This window comes from Danio aesculapii, chromosome 8, assembly GCF_903798145.1.
Source record: "Danio aesculapii chromosome 8, fDanAes4.1, whole genome shotgun sequence".
In the NCBI taxonomy this organism is placed as follows: Eukaryota; Metazoa; Chordata; class Actinopteri; order Cypriniformes; family Danionidae; genus Danio; species Danio aesculapii.
Genome location: NC_079442.1, coordinates 44573181 through 44586168, shown reverse-complemented (window position 1 = coordinate 44586168; position 12988 = coordinate 44573181).

Below are 12988 nucleotides of genomic sequence, written 5' to 3'. Positions count from 1 at the left end.
TTTCTCACGATTTGAAATAAATCCAAAATAGTAAAAAAAAACCTCAAATTTCAGAGAAGATGGTTTCTCTCATAATTCAGAGGTCAAATAAAGTAAGAAGTGCAAGGAAAACTTTTGAACTGTTAAAAAATAAAAATAGAATAGCCAGAATCGCTAGAAATAAAATCTGAATTGAAAAAAATTACATCTTGAAATGACTTTTTTATCTGAATGATCAAAAAATAAAGTTGTCATGAATGTTTTTATTCTGTAGTTTGAACAAGCTTCTATAATGTTCGCATGAAAAATTTGTATATTAAACTTTTTTAATAAACTAATTTCCACAAAGTCATTCAGCTTGCGATTCATAAATGGGCTTTTTTGTTTATATAGAAGGACCAAGAAAAACATTGGATATTCTATAGAAATGTTTTTAATGTGCTCAAAATATTCGGTTTCATTTGCTTTTAACTAAATTTGCCCTTTGGGGATAAACCTTTAATTTTTCCTTATGATTACAGTGATTTGGTTGCAGCACTGTTGAATGTATTACTTAATTTTAGCTCTTTGATTTACAGTGTACGACACTTTACACCCAACATGCACTTAAGCAAAAAATAAATATATAAAAAATCCCTCCAGTTTACAATCAGCGAGCTTTGATTGTGGTAATTAACCATCGTTCGTCATGCTATATTAAAACAATTAAACAATTTAATAAACTATTTCCACAGAATCATTCAACTTGCGATTCATAAATGGGCTTTTTTGTTTATATCGAAGGACCAAGAAAAACATTGGATGTAGATACATTTTCAATGTGTTCAAAATATTTAATTTTCTTCTTTAAAATGACCTTGCCTTTTGGGAGAAACCTTAGATTTTTGTATTCATGAGTACGCTCATGAATACAGCGATTTGGTTGCAGCACGGTTGCATGTCTACGACACTTTACACCCAACACACACTTTTGTCGAGCTTTGATTGTGGTAATTAACCATTGTTCGTCATGCTATATTAAAACAATTAAACAAATTAAACGATTTTACAAACTATTTCCACAGAATCATTTAGTTTGCCATTTACAAATGGGCTTTGGATGTTCTAGATACATTTTCAATCTGCTCAAAATATTCGGTTTCATTTTCTTCTTTTAAATGACCTTTAGGGAGACACCTTTGATCTTTCCTCATGAAAACAGCGATTTGGTTGCAGCACGGTCACATGTCTTGCTTAATTTTAGCTCATTGATTTACAGTGTACGACACTTTACAGCCAACACACACTAAAGCAAAAAAAAAAAAATCCCTTCAGTTAACTATCGGCGAGCTTTGATTGTGGTTATTAGCTATAGTTCGTCATGCTAAATCAAAACAATGAAACAAGTTAATAAACTATTTCCACAAAGTCATTCAGCTTGCGATTCATAAATGGGCTTATTTGTTTATATTGAAGGACCATGAAATCATTGGATGTAGATACATTTTCAATGTGTTCAAAATATATATATATTTTTTTTGTCCTTTCAAATGACATATTGGGGCGAAACCTTTGATCTTTCCTCATGAATCCGACCATTTGGTTGCATGTCTTGCTTAATTTTAGCTCTTTGATTTGCAGTGTATGACACTTTACACCCAGCACACACTAAAGCAAAAAAATCCCTCCAGTTTACAATTGGCAAGCTTTGATTGTGGTTATTAACCATCGTTCATCATGCTATATTAAAACAATTAAACAATAAATTAAACAATTTAATAAGTTATTTCCAAAAAATCATTCGGCTTGCGATTCATAAATGGGCTTTGAATGTTCTAGATACGTTTTTAATCTGCTCAAAATATTCAGTTTCATTTTCTCCTTTTAATTGACCTTGCCTTTTGGGAGACACCTTTGATCTTTCCTCATGGATACGGCGATTTGGTAACAAGTCTTGCTTAATTTTAGCTCTTTGATCTACTGTGTACGACACTTTACACCCAACACACACTAACACAAAAAAAATCCCTCCTGTTTACAATCGGCGAGCTTTGATTGTGGTGATTAACCATCGTTCGTCATGCTGTATTAGTATATTTATCTTCACTTCTTTGTGCTTGTGTACTGGATTACTCTATTAAATTTTTTGGCCTATTGTAGAGCAGAGCAAAGCTTGAAGCGAACTGCTTCTTTCCGGCCCAGTCTGGTTTGAGGCCACTGAGTCGGTATAATCTGATATGAGCCCGGCAGGCCTGTTACAGTGGGTAAGGACGCCGCTTTGGCAGGAACAGTAAAGCATCCACAGCTGATATTGTGTTTCAAAACACAGCACACTCTATCTCTCGTCCTCTAGGTTTTGAAGTGATACTAACACCCGCACCTTAGTTTTGCATCGAGTTTGCAGATAACGCTTAAGGTCGCCGCCAATGAACTCTTTTAAATGCCTTCAGTGTAAAATATATCTGCAATCTTAGAGCTGTATGGCCTGAAAAACGGAATTACATCATCGCCGTGTCGAATTAAAGATGTGTGGGAACAAAGTGAGCGCTGTTTTGGGCTCCCCGGGGGGGAAAGGGCATCGCTTTGCTGGCACAGTGTCGAATAATACATGGTCAAGACCTCCTGGACGGATCCCAGTAATGAGAACGGCAGGAATGCCATCTGCTACCATGACATTAGTTTACTATTTCATCAACTCAACCGTTGGTTAGATTCGTGAAATGTTAACCAGACGTCAGTGCATACCTGATGAAAATAGCAGGAGTCCATTTTTTGGACCATTACATCATATTGTGTGATTTTTCTGATAAATAAACTGTGTGATACTGTTAAATGCGCTCTTTCTTTTTATATGCATTCCCAAATGTAGCTTATTCTTTCTTAAAGGGATAGTTCACCCCCAAAAATGAAGATTCGGTTTATTTACTCAAGTGGTTTTAGTTTCTTTTTTCTGTTGAACACAAAAAAGTAATGGTTACCAAGAATAATAATTACCATTAACCTGTAACCATTGACTTCTATAGTAGGAAAACAAATGCTATGGAAGTCAATGGTTACAGGTTTTCAGCATTCTTCAAAATACCTTCTTTTGTGTTCAACGTAAGAAAGAAACTCATAAATGTTTGAAACAAGTAAATGGTGAGTACATTATTACAGAATTTCCGCTTTTGGGGAACTATCCCTTTAACTATTGTTTGTAATTGTCTTGTACAAAGTTAAAAATGCACTATGATAGTATGTTTGCCTTCATGGAGTTCTGTGTGATTGCGCAGTTGTGCGCGATGCATTGTTTTGTTGGGTTTTTTGTTGGCGTGATGCTGTTATCTGCCTTGAATATCTTCAGGAAAGTTTCATCACGTCACTTCATGAAATTGGAGTATTATGTGATGTGCTTTAGTTGGGATGTTGATAAACCAAACCAATAAATTCATCTTGATTATACTGAGCCTGTGTGTTCGCTTTAATGTTCCTAATAACATTTGTGAAAAAAAAATGTTAAAATCTAAAAATAATAAAAATATGGGTGTAAAATATAAAAATATGGGTCAGATAATTTACCCATATTGTGATGCAGGGTAACATATATTGATGGAAAAACAAAATGAGCTTATGTCTTGTACTTAGCAAATGTGTAAAAGATCCTAATAATTTTGTATTGTTTTAAATTATTAAATACTTCTTGCTAGCTTATTTTGTAAAACCCAGTGGTTTGTATGTATGAAAAAAGATTTAAAATGACAACGAATATTTGTAAATTAATTTTTTTTTTATATACATCAAATCATTCTTGTTGTGCCTCACAAGAAAATATGGTTGGCAATTGTTTTGTTATAAACTTTTTTACACTCTGACGTTTTGCAGATTATGTTTAAAAAATCTGATAATCATAATTGTTCAGAAAAATTATTTAAATCAAAAATATGATCTGCTGTGAGAAATGATTGTCTTATGATTATTATTTAGAATTTTAATTCATACATTAAAAGTCTGATTTACCAAAAATAAACTAAAAAAGGCAGAATTTGAAGGTATAAAATTAGATTTCTCTCAATTCTGAGTTGAAATAAAGCCAAAATAGTGAGAAAATAAACTCTAATTTTTAAGAAGACAGTTTCTCTCATAATTCAGAGGTAAAATAAAGCCAGAAGTGCAAGAAAAACTCTTGAACGGTATTATAAATAATAAATAAAAAAGAATAGCTAGAAATAAAATCTGAGTTGAAAGAAAATACATCTTGATTTTTTTTTCCAAAAATAAAGTTGTCATGAATGCTTTTTATGCTGTAGTTTGAGCTTCTTTAATAGTGGCATTGATGTTTTGTAAGTTAAACATTAAACAAATTGTCATCATTCTCCAAAAATGTAAAAGTATTATAAACGTAATGCTTACATATATGCTATATCTGCGCTATAATTAAAATACGCCATACGAAAACTTTCTTTGAGTAAAAAAGACAATTTCTTCCAAATTTATCGTTGTTTTGGTGAGTTGAACTTGTACGTGAGCGAAAGTGAATAATTTTGACCACAATCATTTACCATGTAAATGGAATCAAATCGTTAATCAACAACATTTGACTCAAAAGAACGATTCGTTGATGAATCAAACATGGCTGTGCTCATGAACACTTCAGGGATTACATCCCGGTTAATTTAAATATTTTCCTCACACAAATCTTCCGTATTAAAAAACAACTTGAAAAATTTACTATAATGTATAAATTCGTGGGAAAGCTTGTTTATGTTTGTATTGTGATCACGCTGAGGAAAAAGAAATGACCGGTAAACTAACGTTTACTCTTCAAAAGTCAGTGTTTGGGCGGTAGACTGTAGAAGATATAGACGTATAGCATCTATGACGTCACCCATAGGTTTCTGAAGGGTGCAAATAAAGTGGGCATGGCCAACCAGCACCATTTTGTTCATGCATCATCGCTCCAACCGGGTGATACCAAATAAGGGCAAAGAGGCGGAGCATGAGCGGAGATATGATAATTGTAGGAAATAATTCCAAACAGCAACTGACTGTGTAATGCCACATAAAACAAAACAAAAATACGATGAATATGCTGAGTTCAGCGGCTTATCAGCCGGAATCAGCTGAGGTGACGAGACAGTGACCGGTGAGACCTAGCTGTCACTCAAGTGGCCACGCCCTTAATTATGCAGACTTAATAAAACCTAATAGAAAGGATGATTATAAAAAAATTCACCCCCCTCACAGTTGTCATGAAGGGTAATATTAGCTATATGCACCAAAATCGTTCTTTGTACTAGGCTTTAAGCACCTTTTTTCTTCTGTAAATTGGCCTTTTTAACAGTGGGCTCAATAGAAATGTGCTCAGACTAGCAGAATTTTGATGAATTGCAGTTTCAGTTACAACAATCACCATATTTGCTTCATGAGGGAGAGCGGGAGGTTGCTGCTTGGTTTGGACCCACATGATGACTTTGGTGAGTAAACAACATCCTTTTTCCTTCGATTACATTAAATGCGAAGTAAACCTTAAGATAATATAACTTAGGCCTACTTTCATGAAAATAGATTCATGAAAACGATCTTTGTTAATTTTTTTGTCTTATTGTTTACTATGGGCTCAGCCAATGTCCCTTTGAGGCAAGTCATTTCAATCGGCGGCCATCTTTGAAACGCCTTTCGGGCAGTATACTCGGGCATTCTGTTTGAACGGGGGAAACATCAAATTCTCCAAAATTGCTTGGCAAGCTTGTGATTAAATTTCATATTCACCAGTGAAATGAAATATCAACAGTCTATTTAGTTTCATTTCTAAACATCCAAATCTCACACAATCTGCAGAAACTCACGTCTGGTCCACGCCCCTCCCCCAGAGTATCGTCAGTTTATAGCGATCGCTGATTGGCTCCTTTACTAGAAGGTGGGGCTTTATTCACCATATTGACAGTTACACTTTTCCCCATCAAAAGATACGAATGACATGTCTTGTGTATTGTCTTTGGCTCAACGTTCTTAAGGGTGCTGGGTAATCCTTGAAAAGACTTGACTTTTATTTTAATCTAGTGTTTTCAATGTTTAAAAAGTGCTTAGATTTTTGACAAAGTGCTTGAAAATGTAATTGTGCTGCTTTCATGATAACTTGTGTAGCGTGATCAACCTGTGATCTGTGCTCGTTGCTTAAAACAGTGGTCGAGAAGACAAAATGCACAGAGATTACAATTTCATGTGTGAACAATACACGTAATAATTCAAATAAATATCATTTAAGATTACACATTCAAGATGTGTGTAAATGACGTTAACAAGAGTAAATGACAGTAACTCAGTGTTGTGCTTGGGCCTAATATACCGTCAAAATGTTTCCTTAGAATACTATGACAAAAACAACAACATCTGTGTAAATGTGTAATTGAAAAGTGCTTGAAAACTTTGCAAATGCACCTGGAAAGTGTTTAAATTCAACTTTGGGAAATGTATCCTCGTGTGTTCATGATTTAAGTGTGTGTCTGTACTGGGTTAACCCGTACTGTGACTAACTAACTCACAGGTTCAGATGAGTTCAAACACATGATCCTCTTGTTTTAAACCACATGGCAGTACTATGTGTTTGTGCTGTAAGTGCACAGAGAGCTACTGTATTCGCATTGTGCTCCAAAAGCATTTCGCAGTTGGCATTCTTTATCATGCACTTAAACTATTCATAAGCGAATTGTATTATAGTTCTACAACAAGGAAGATAAAAAACAAACTTTTTCAAACACGTTCCTCCTCCTCGAGTTGTTAAATGATTCATTTGTAATTTGTTAAGGGATTCACAGCTCTAGTGATAATAAATAAAAACAATAATGTCCAGAAATGATGCTTGAATAAATTACATTAAAAAATGCGATAAAACATTGAATTAAACCTTTATTCTATTTATTAAAGCATTATAACATTAAATAAGAGAAAGTACAGTGTATCCGGAAAGTTTTCAGAGCATCACATTTTTTATGTTACAGCCTTATTCCCAAATGAATTAATTTCATATATTTCTTCAAAATTCTACACACAATACCCCATGATGACAATGTGAAAAAAGAGTTTTGGAAATTTTAGCAAATTTATTAAAAATAAAAAAGCTGAAAAATCACAATTAAATAAGTATTCTCAGCCTTTGCTCAATACTTTGTTGATGCAGCAACTAGAGCTTCAAGTCTTTTTGAAAATGATGCGACAAGCTTGTCCCACCTGTCTTTGGGAGTTTTTGCCCATTCCTCTTTGCAGTACCTCTCAAGCTCTATCAGGTTGTATGGGAAGCGTCGGTGTACAGCCATTTTTAGATCTCTCCAGAGATGTTCAATAGGATTTAGATCTGGGTTCTGGCTGGGCCACTCAAGGACATTCACCGAGTTGTTGTGAAGCCACTCCATTGGTATTTTGGCGGTGTGCTTTGGGTCATTGTCCTGCTGGAAAATGAACCGTCGCCCCAGTCTGAGGTCAAGAGCACTCTGAAGCTTGTTTTAATTCAGTATGTCTCTGTACATTGCTGCATTCATCTTTCCCTCTATCCTGACTAGTCTTCCAGTCCCTGTTGCTTAAAAACATCCCCACAGCGAGATGCTGCACCACCATGCATCACTGTAGAGATGGTATTAGCCTGTAGATGAGCGGTGCCTGGTTTTCTCCAAGTGTAACGTCTGGCATTCACTCCAAAGAGTTCAATTTTAGTCTCATCAAACCAGAGGATTTTGTTTCTTATGGTCTGAGAGTCCTTCAGATGCCTTTTGGCAAATTCCAGGCACTGGCTTCCGTCTGACCACTCTACCATACAGGCATGATTGGTGGATTGCTGCACAGATGGTTGTCCTTCTGTAAGGTTCTCCTCTCTCCACAGAAGAACACTGGAGCTCAGACAGAGTGACCATCGGGTTATTGATCACCTCCCTGACTAAGGCCCTTCTCTGCCGATCACTCAGCTTAGATGGCCGGCCAGCTCTAGAAAGAGTCTTGGTGGTTCCAAACATCTTCCACTTTCGAATAATGGAGGCCACTGTGCTATAGGAACTTTCAGAGCAGCGAAAATTTTTCTGTAACCTTCCCCAGCCTTGTGCCTCGAGACAATCCTGTCTCAGAGGTCTACAGACAATTCCTTTGTCTTCATGCTTGGTTTGTGCTTTGACATGCACTGTCAACCCTGGGAACTTATATAGACAGGTGTATGCCTTTTCAAATCATGTAAAATCAATTGAATTTACCACAGGTGAACTCCAATTAGGCTGCTGAAGCATCTCAAGTATGATCAGTGGAAACAGAATGTACCTGAGCTCAAGTTAGAGCTTCACAGCAAAGGCTGTGAAAACTTCTGTAAATGTGTTTTTTCAGGTTTTTTATTTTTAAAAAATTTCAAAACATCTGTTTTCACATTGTCATTATGGGGTATTGTGTGTAGAATTTTGAGAAAATAAAGGAATTTAATCCATTTTGGATTAAGGCTCTAACAAAAAATCTTGAAAAAGTGAAGCGCTATGAATATTTTCTCAGAGGTACTTTAAGATACCGTTTTATGACATTTTAAAGATATTGCATAATGAAATATTTCACAATGGTTATGTAATGCATGTTATGCTTCTATCAGACACTAACCAGTTAAAATGCCAAAAATATTATACATTCTTTTTTTCCTTTATCATGCACTTGAACTATTCATAAGTGAATTGTATTGTAGATCCACAACAAGAATAAACACAAACTTTTTCATGCACATTCCTGCTCGAGTTGTTAAATGATTCACGACTCTGAACGAAATGAGGTCGGACTGAATTGCTATGCATCTCCTGCAGGATTTTTTCCTGCTGTCCTGCAGTCTTATATTCAGTATTCTGCGGGTAATTATTGTAGCTGTTGATATTAAACAGATGACTGTTTGGTCTTTTTTTACTGTCTACATACCACAACTAAAATCTGGGCCAAAGGCTCTCATCAGAGTCGTGAACTACGTGCTACAGAGGGAATGAGGAGGAGGAACAGAGATAACCCACACACACGTCATATTTGTTTTTGCAAAATGACAAGTATTATGTTATCAGATTCTGGGCGTGTTAATCAAATTAACTCAGTGCATACCGTTGAATTTTGTTGCCAGTTGTTTCAAATTGATATAATTACACTAAAATGCTTGGTTCCACGCAATTCTCTCATGTTGTCTCAACACAAATGGATTAAATTAACTTTGTTTTTACAAATTTAAGTGCACTGAACATAAAAAAACAATTGTGTTCTCCCCCAAAAAACCCTCAAGAATTGTTGATTCAGCTCATTTTAAATAAGTACTTTAAACACTTTAAAAAATCATGTTTTGAGTGTACAAAGTGATCCTTTTATGACATTTTAAAGATATTGCATAATGTAATATTTCGTAATGGTTATGTAATGCATGTTATGTTCCTCTCAGACACTAACACTTCACAAAAGGGAAATGAATTAGGGGATTTGTGGTACTAATTTAGGTTTATGCAGTAGTAGACAGACTTACCTTATTTAGAAAGCGCAACATAACAACAGTTGTTGACCATTGTGCTGTACACAAATCGTGTTAAAAATTATTAGATAATATCAAAGGAATAAAACAACATACAACATGAAATAGAAATGGAAAACTCAGGTTTTAAAAGCCTTTTCTAATAGGTGAAGTTTAAACCTGTAATAATATAAAACATAAATATATAGTAATCCATTTTAAACCTGTTCATTTGTTTTTGAGCACTTGAAAATGCAGCACTTAAATTAATTCACATAAAATTTCAAAATTGCTTTGATGTGTCGCAAAATATTAGCTTTATTAAGATGACTACTTTTTTACTATTATGAATAATATCTCATACATATACAGTTGAAGTCAGAATTATTAGCCCCCCTGTTTATTTTTTCCCTATTTTCTGTTTAACAACACATATCTAAGCATAATAGTTTTAATAACTCATTTCTAATAACTGATTTATTTTATCTTTGCCATGATGACAGTAAATAATAATTGACTAGATATTTTTCAAGACACTTCTATACAGCTTAAAGTGACATTTAAAGGCTTAACTAGGTTAATTAGGTTAACTAGGCAGTTTAGGATAATTAGGCAAGTTATTGTATAAGATGGTTTGTTCTGTAGACTATCAAAAACATATATAGCTAAAAGGGGCAAATAATTTTAAAATTAATTGCTTTTAAAAAATTAAAAACTGCTTTTATTTTAGCCGAAATAAGACTTTCTCCAGAAGAAAAAATATTATCAGACACACTGTGAAAATTTCCTTGCTCTGTTAAACATCATTTGGGAAATATTTAAAAAAGAAAACAAAATCAAAGGGGGGTAATAATTCTGACTTCAACTGTATATATACATATACACACACTACCTAGGATTTTTAAATGTGTTAAAATAAGCTTTTCCTGCTCACCAAGGCTGCATTTTTTAAAATTAAAAATAGAGTATAAATTGTAAAGTACAAAAATGTGATTACAGCATGAAATAACTATTCAAAAGTAGTTTATAATTAAATTTAATCATTTATTCTAGTGATTTTAAAGATGACTTTTCATTACTTCAGTCTTCAGAGTCACATGATCCTTCAGAAATCACTATAATATTTATTATTATTATTATTATTATTATTATTATTATTATTATTATTAGAAAGCAGTTATTTAAAAGTGTAACAAATATTTAACAATTACCGGCATTGTGTGTGTGTGTGTATATATGTATGTATGTATATATATATATATATATAATATATAAGCTATTATATATATGTATATATTTTAGCTATTATATATATATGCGATATTCTGCCAGTAACAGCACTTGTACCGCTTCTTCACCCTTCACTTTTGTGTATTACGAATTACTCCGTCCACATAGAGCAACACGCAGAGGACACACTACAGTTTGACAAATATTGCTGCTGTTGGACAACATAATGTACTTTTGAGGCTTTTTTAGTCGAGAATGTAGTTGTTTAGATTGCAACTATGCAGTTTGTTTTATAAGGATAGTGCAGCAGCCATTAGCCTGACATACTGAGCAAAGATGGTTGACGTTGTCCATCCACAAGATGGCAACAGAGACTGCATAATAAGCCCTTAGAGAAGGTAAAATACAGCATAATTTTAAACTACAGCTGTTCAAAATATTATTAAACAGGTAGGTGATATTATATGTCGATCTCTCTCTCTTTTGTATGTTGTAGTGCGGTGTTTATACAATAGTAATGGTAGTGTATTGAGTGTGAGATGGGACTCGCATATTAGGAATGTGTGTTGTGTTGGCAGAAAGAAAGAAGAAATGCCCGCATGTGTTTAATGTTTTTTTCTATTGCAAACACAACAGCAGTCTAGTAGTGATTGCGCTGCTTTTTTCGAGGTTGATTATTGTGATATCCCGATTGCAACAGAGAAATACTGTAGACTGTAATACTGTAAGGAGATATCTCTGTAGACGGATGGCATGTCATGTCACGTTCAGCCTTATAATCTTAAAATGTGAGCAAAATTACCTGTTTTGTCATCACTTTAGACATTACGCTAGAGAATCATTCAAACACTAGCTCTAAAGTGATGTTGGTGAATTAGTAACGGCTTCTGCTGATCTGACGTCAGCTGCAGATGTGAATGAATGGCGGAAAAAAGTAGTTCCTCGTACAAAAGGGTTTTTACACTCTCTGTGTTTCATTTTCTTTTTTATATACACGATTATGCTGTCGAACTGTTGTATAAACGCAATATCTCACGAGTAGCAGTTTGATATCGCTATGTATCGCCACTGGTGGGATGCTAAGGCACTCGCGCCTCCCACCAGTGCCAATATACTCAATACTCACATACTCAAAAATGTTCTGTACCAATTCAACAAAGTATGTTTGTTAAAAGAAGTTAAAAAGCGTAAATATTTTCAGTCAGAAATGATACCATATATTACATTCTAATATGAAACTACTAGCATTTATCTCCATTCAGCTTTTCAAATAACTGTAATCCCTCAATGTTTTTTTCCCTATTCATTTTTATGCCAAGTGCAGATGTCATAGTTTAAACAGAGATAGATTTTTTAAACCCACTTCAACAAACCCTAAATACACTGCCTAATATAAATATAGACAGTAATCTATTTTAAACTTGATTACTTTTTGAGTTCTTGAAAATTCACCACTTTCATGAATTCACTTACAGTAAACTTTTTAAAATGCTTTGATGTACTGCAAAATATATAGCTTTATTAAGATGATTTTTTTTATAATGAATCATATATCAATATATACTCAAAGTTCTGTACCAATTCAACAAAGTACATTAATTAAAAAATTTAAAAAGTTTAAATATTTTCAGTCAGAAATGATACCATATATTGCTTTCCAATATTAAAACTATAATTTTCTTCATTTAGCTATGCAAATTTTTTTGTATTCTTTATTTTTATGCCAAATGCAGATGTCACACAGAGATAGATTTTTTTAAACTCACTTCAATAATCCCTAAATACACTGCCAAATATGAATATAGATAGTAACAATAATACAAATAGTAAGGACATGAGAAAAAAAAAATAATATTAAAAAAACAAACAACCAAACAAACAGGAAAGTTGCATAAAATAAAATAGTATTTTTGTTAAAAATAAATAAATAGACAACAATAATGTGTGTTACAATCAGTGATACTGCTGTGATATCTTACAATGGTAGGCTTGTGTAGACTATAAGCATAAGAATCTGTACAGAGAGAGTAAAAACAGTTACATACAAGATGTCACGTTATTCCCCAGGGAAGTACATTTATAGCGGAGAAATATGACAATAACGGTTGACAAGCATAGGAGAATTTGCTAGAACCTCTAATTGAATATTTAATTTCTTCCAAGCGTAGATATAACATCAGATCTCCTCAACGTTTTCAAGAGTAAAACTCAAAGTGTTGATCAGTGCTTGCTACAGTAGCTGATGTAAGAGTGTTTCAGTGAGTGGGAGCTGATTTCAGCTTTTGTGCTCCTGAACGCCCATCTGTTTCTGGCTCTGGGCAGAAA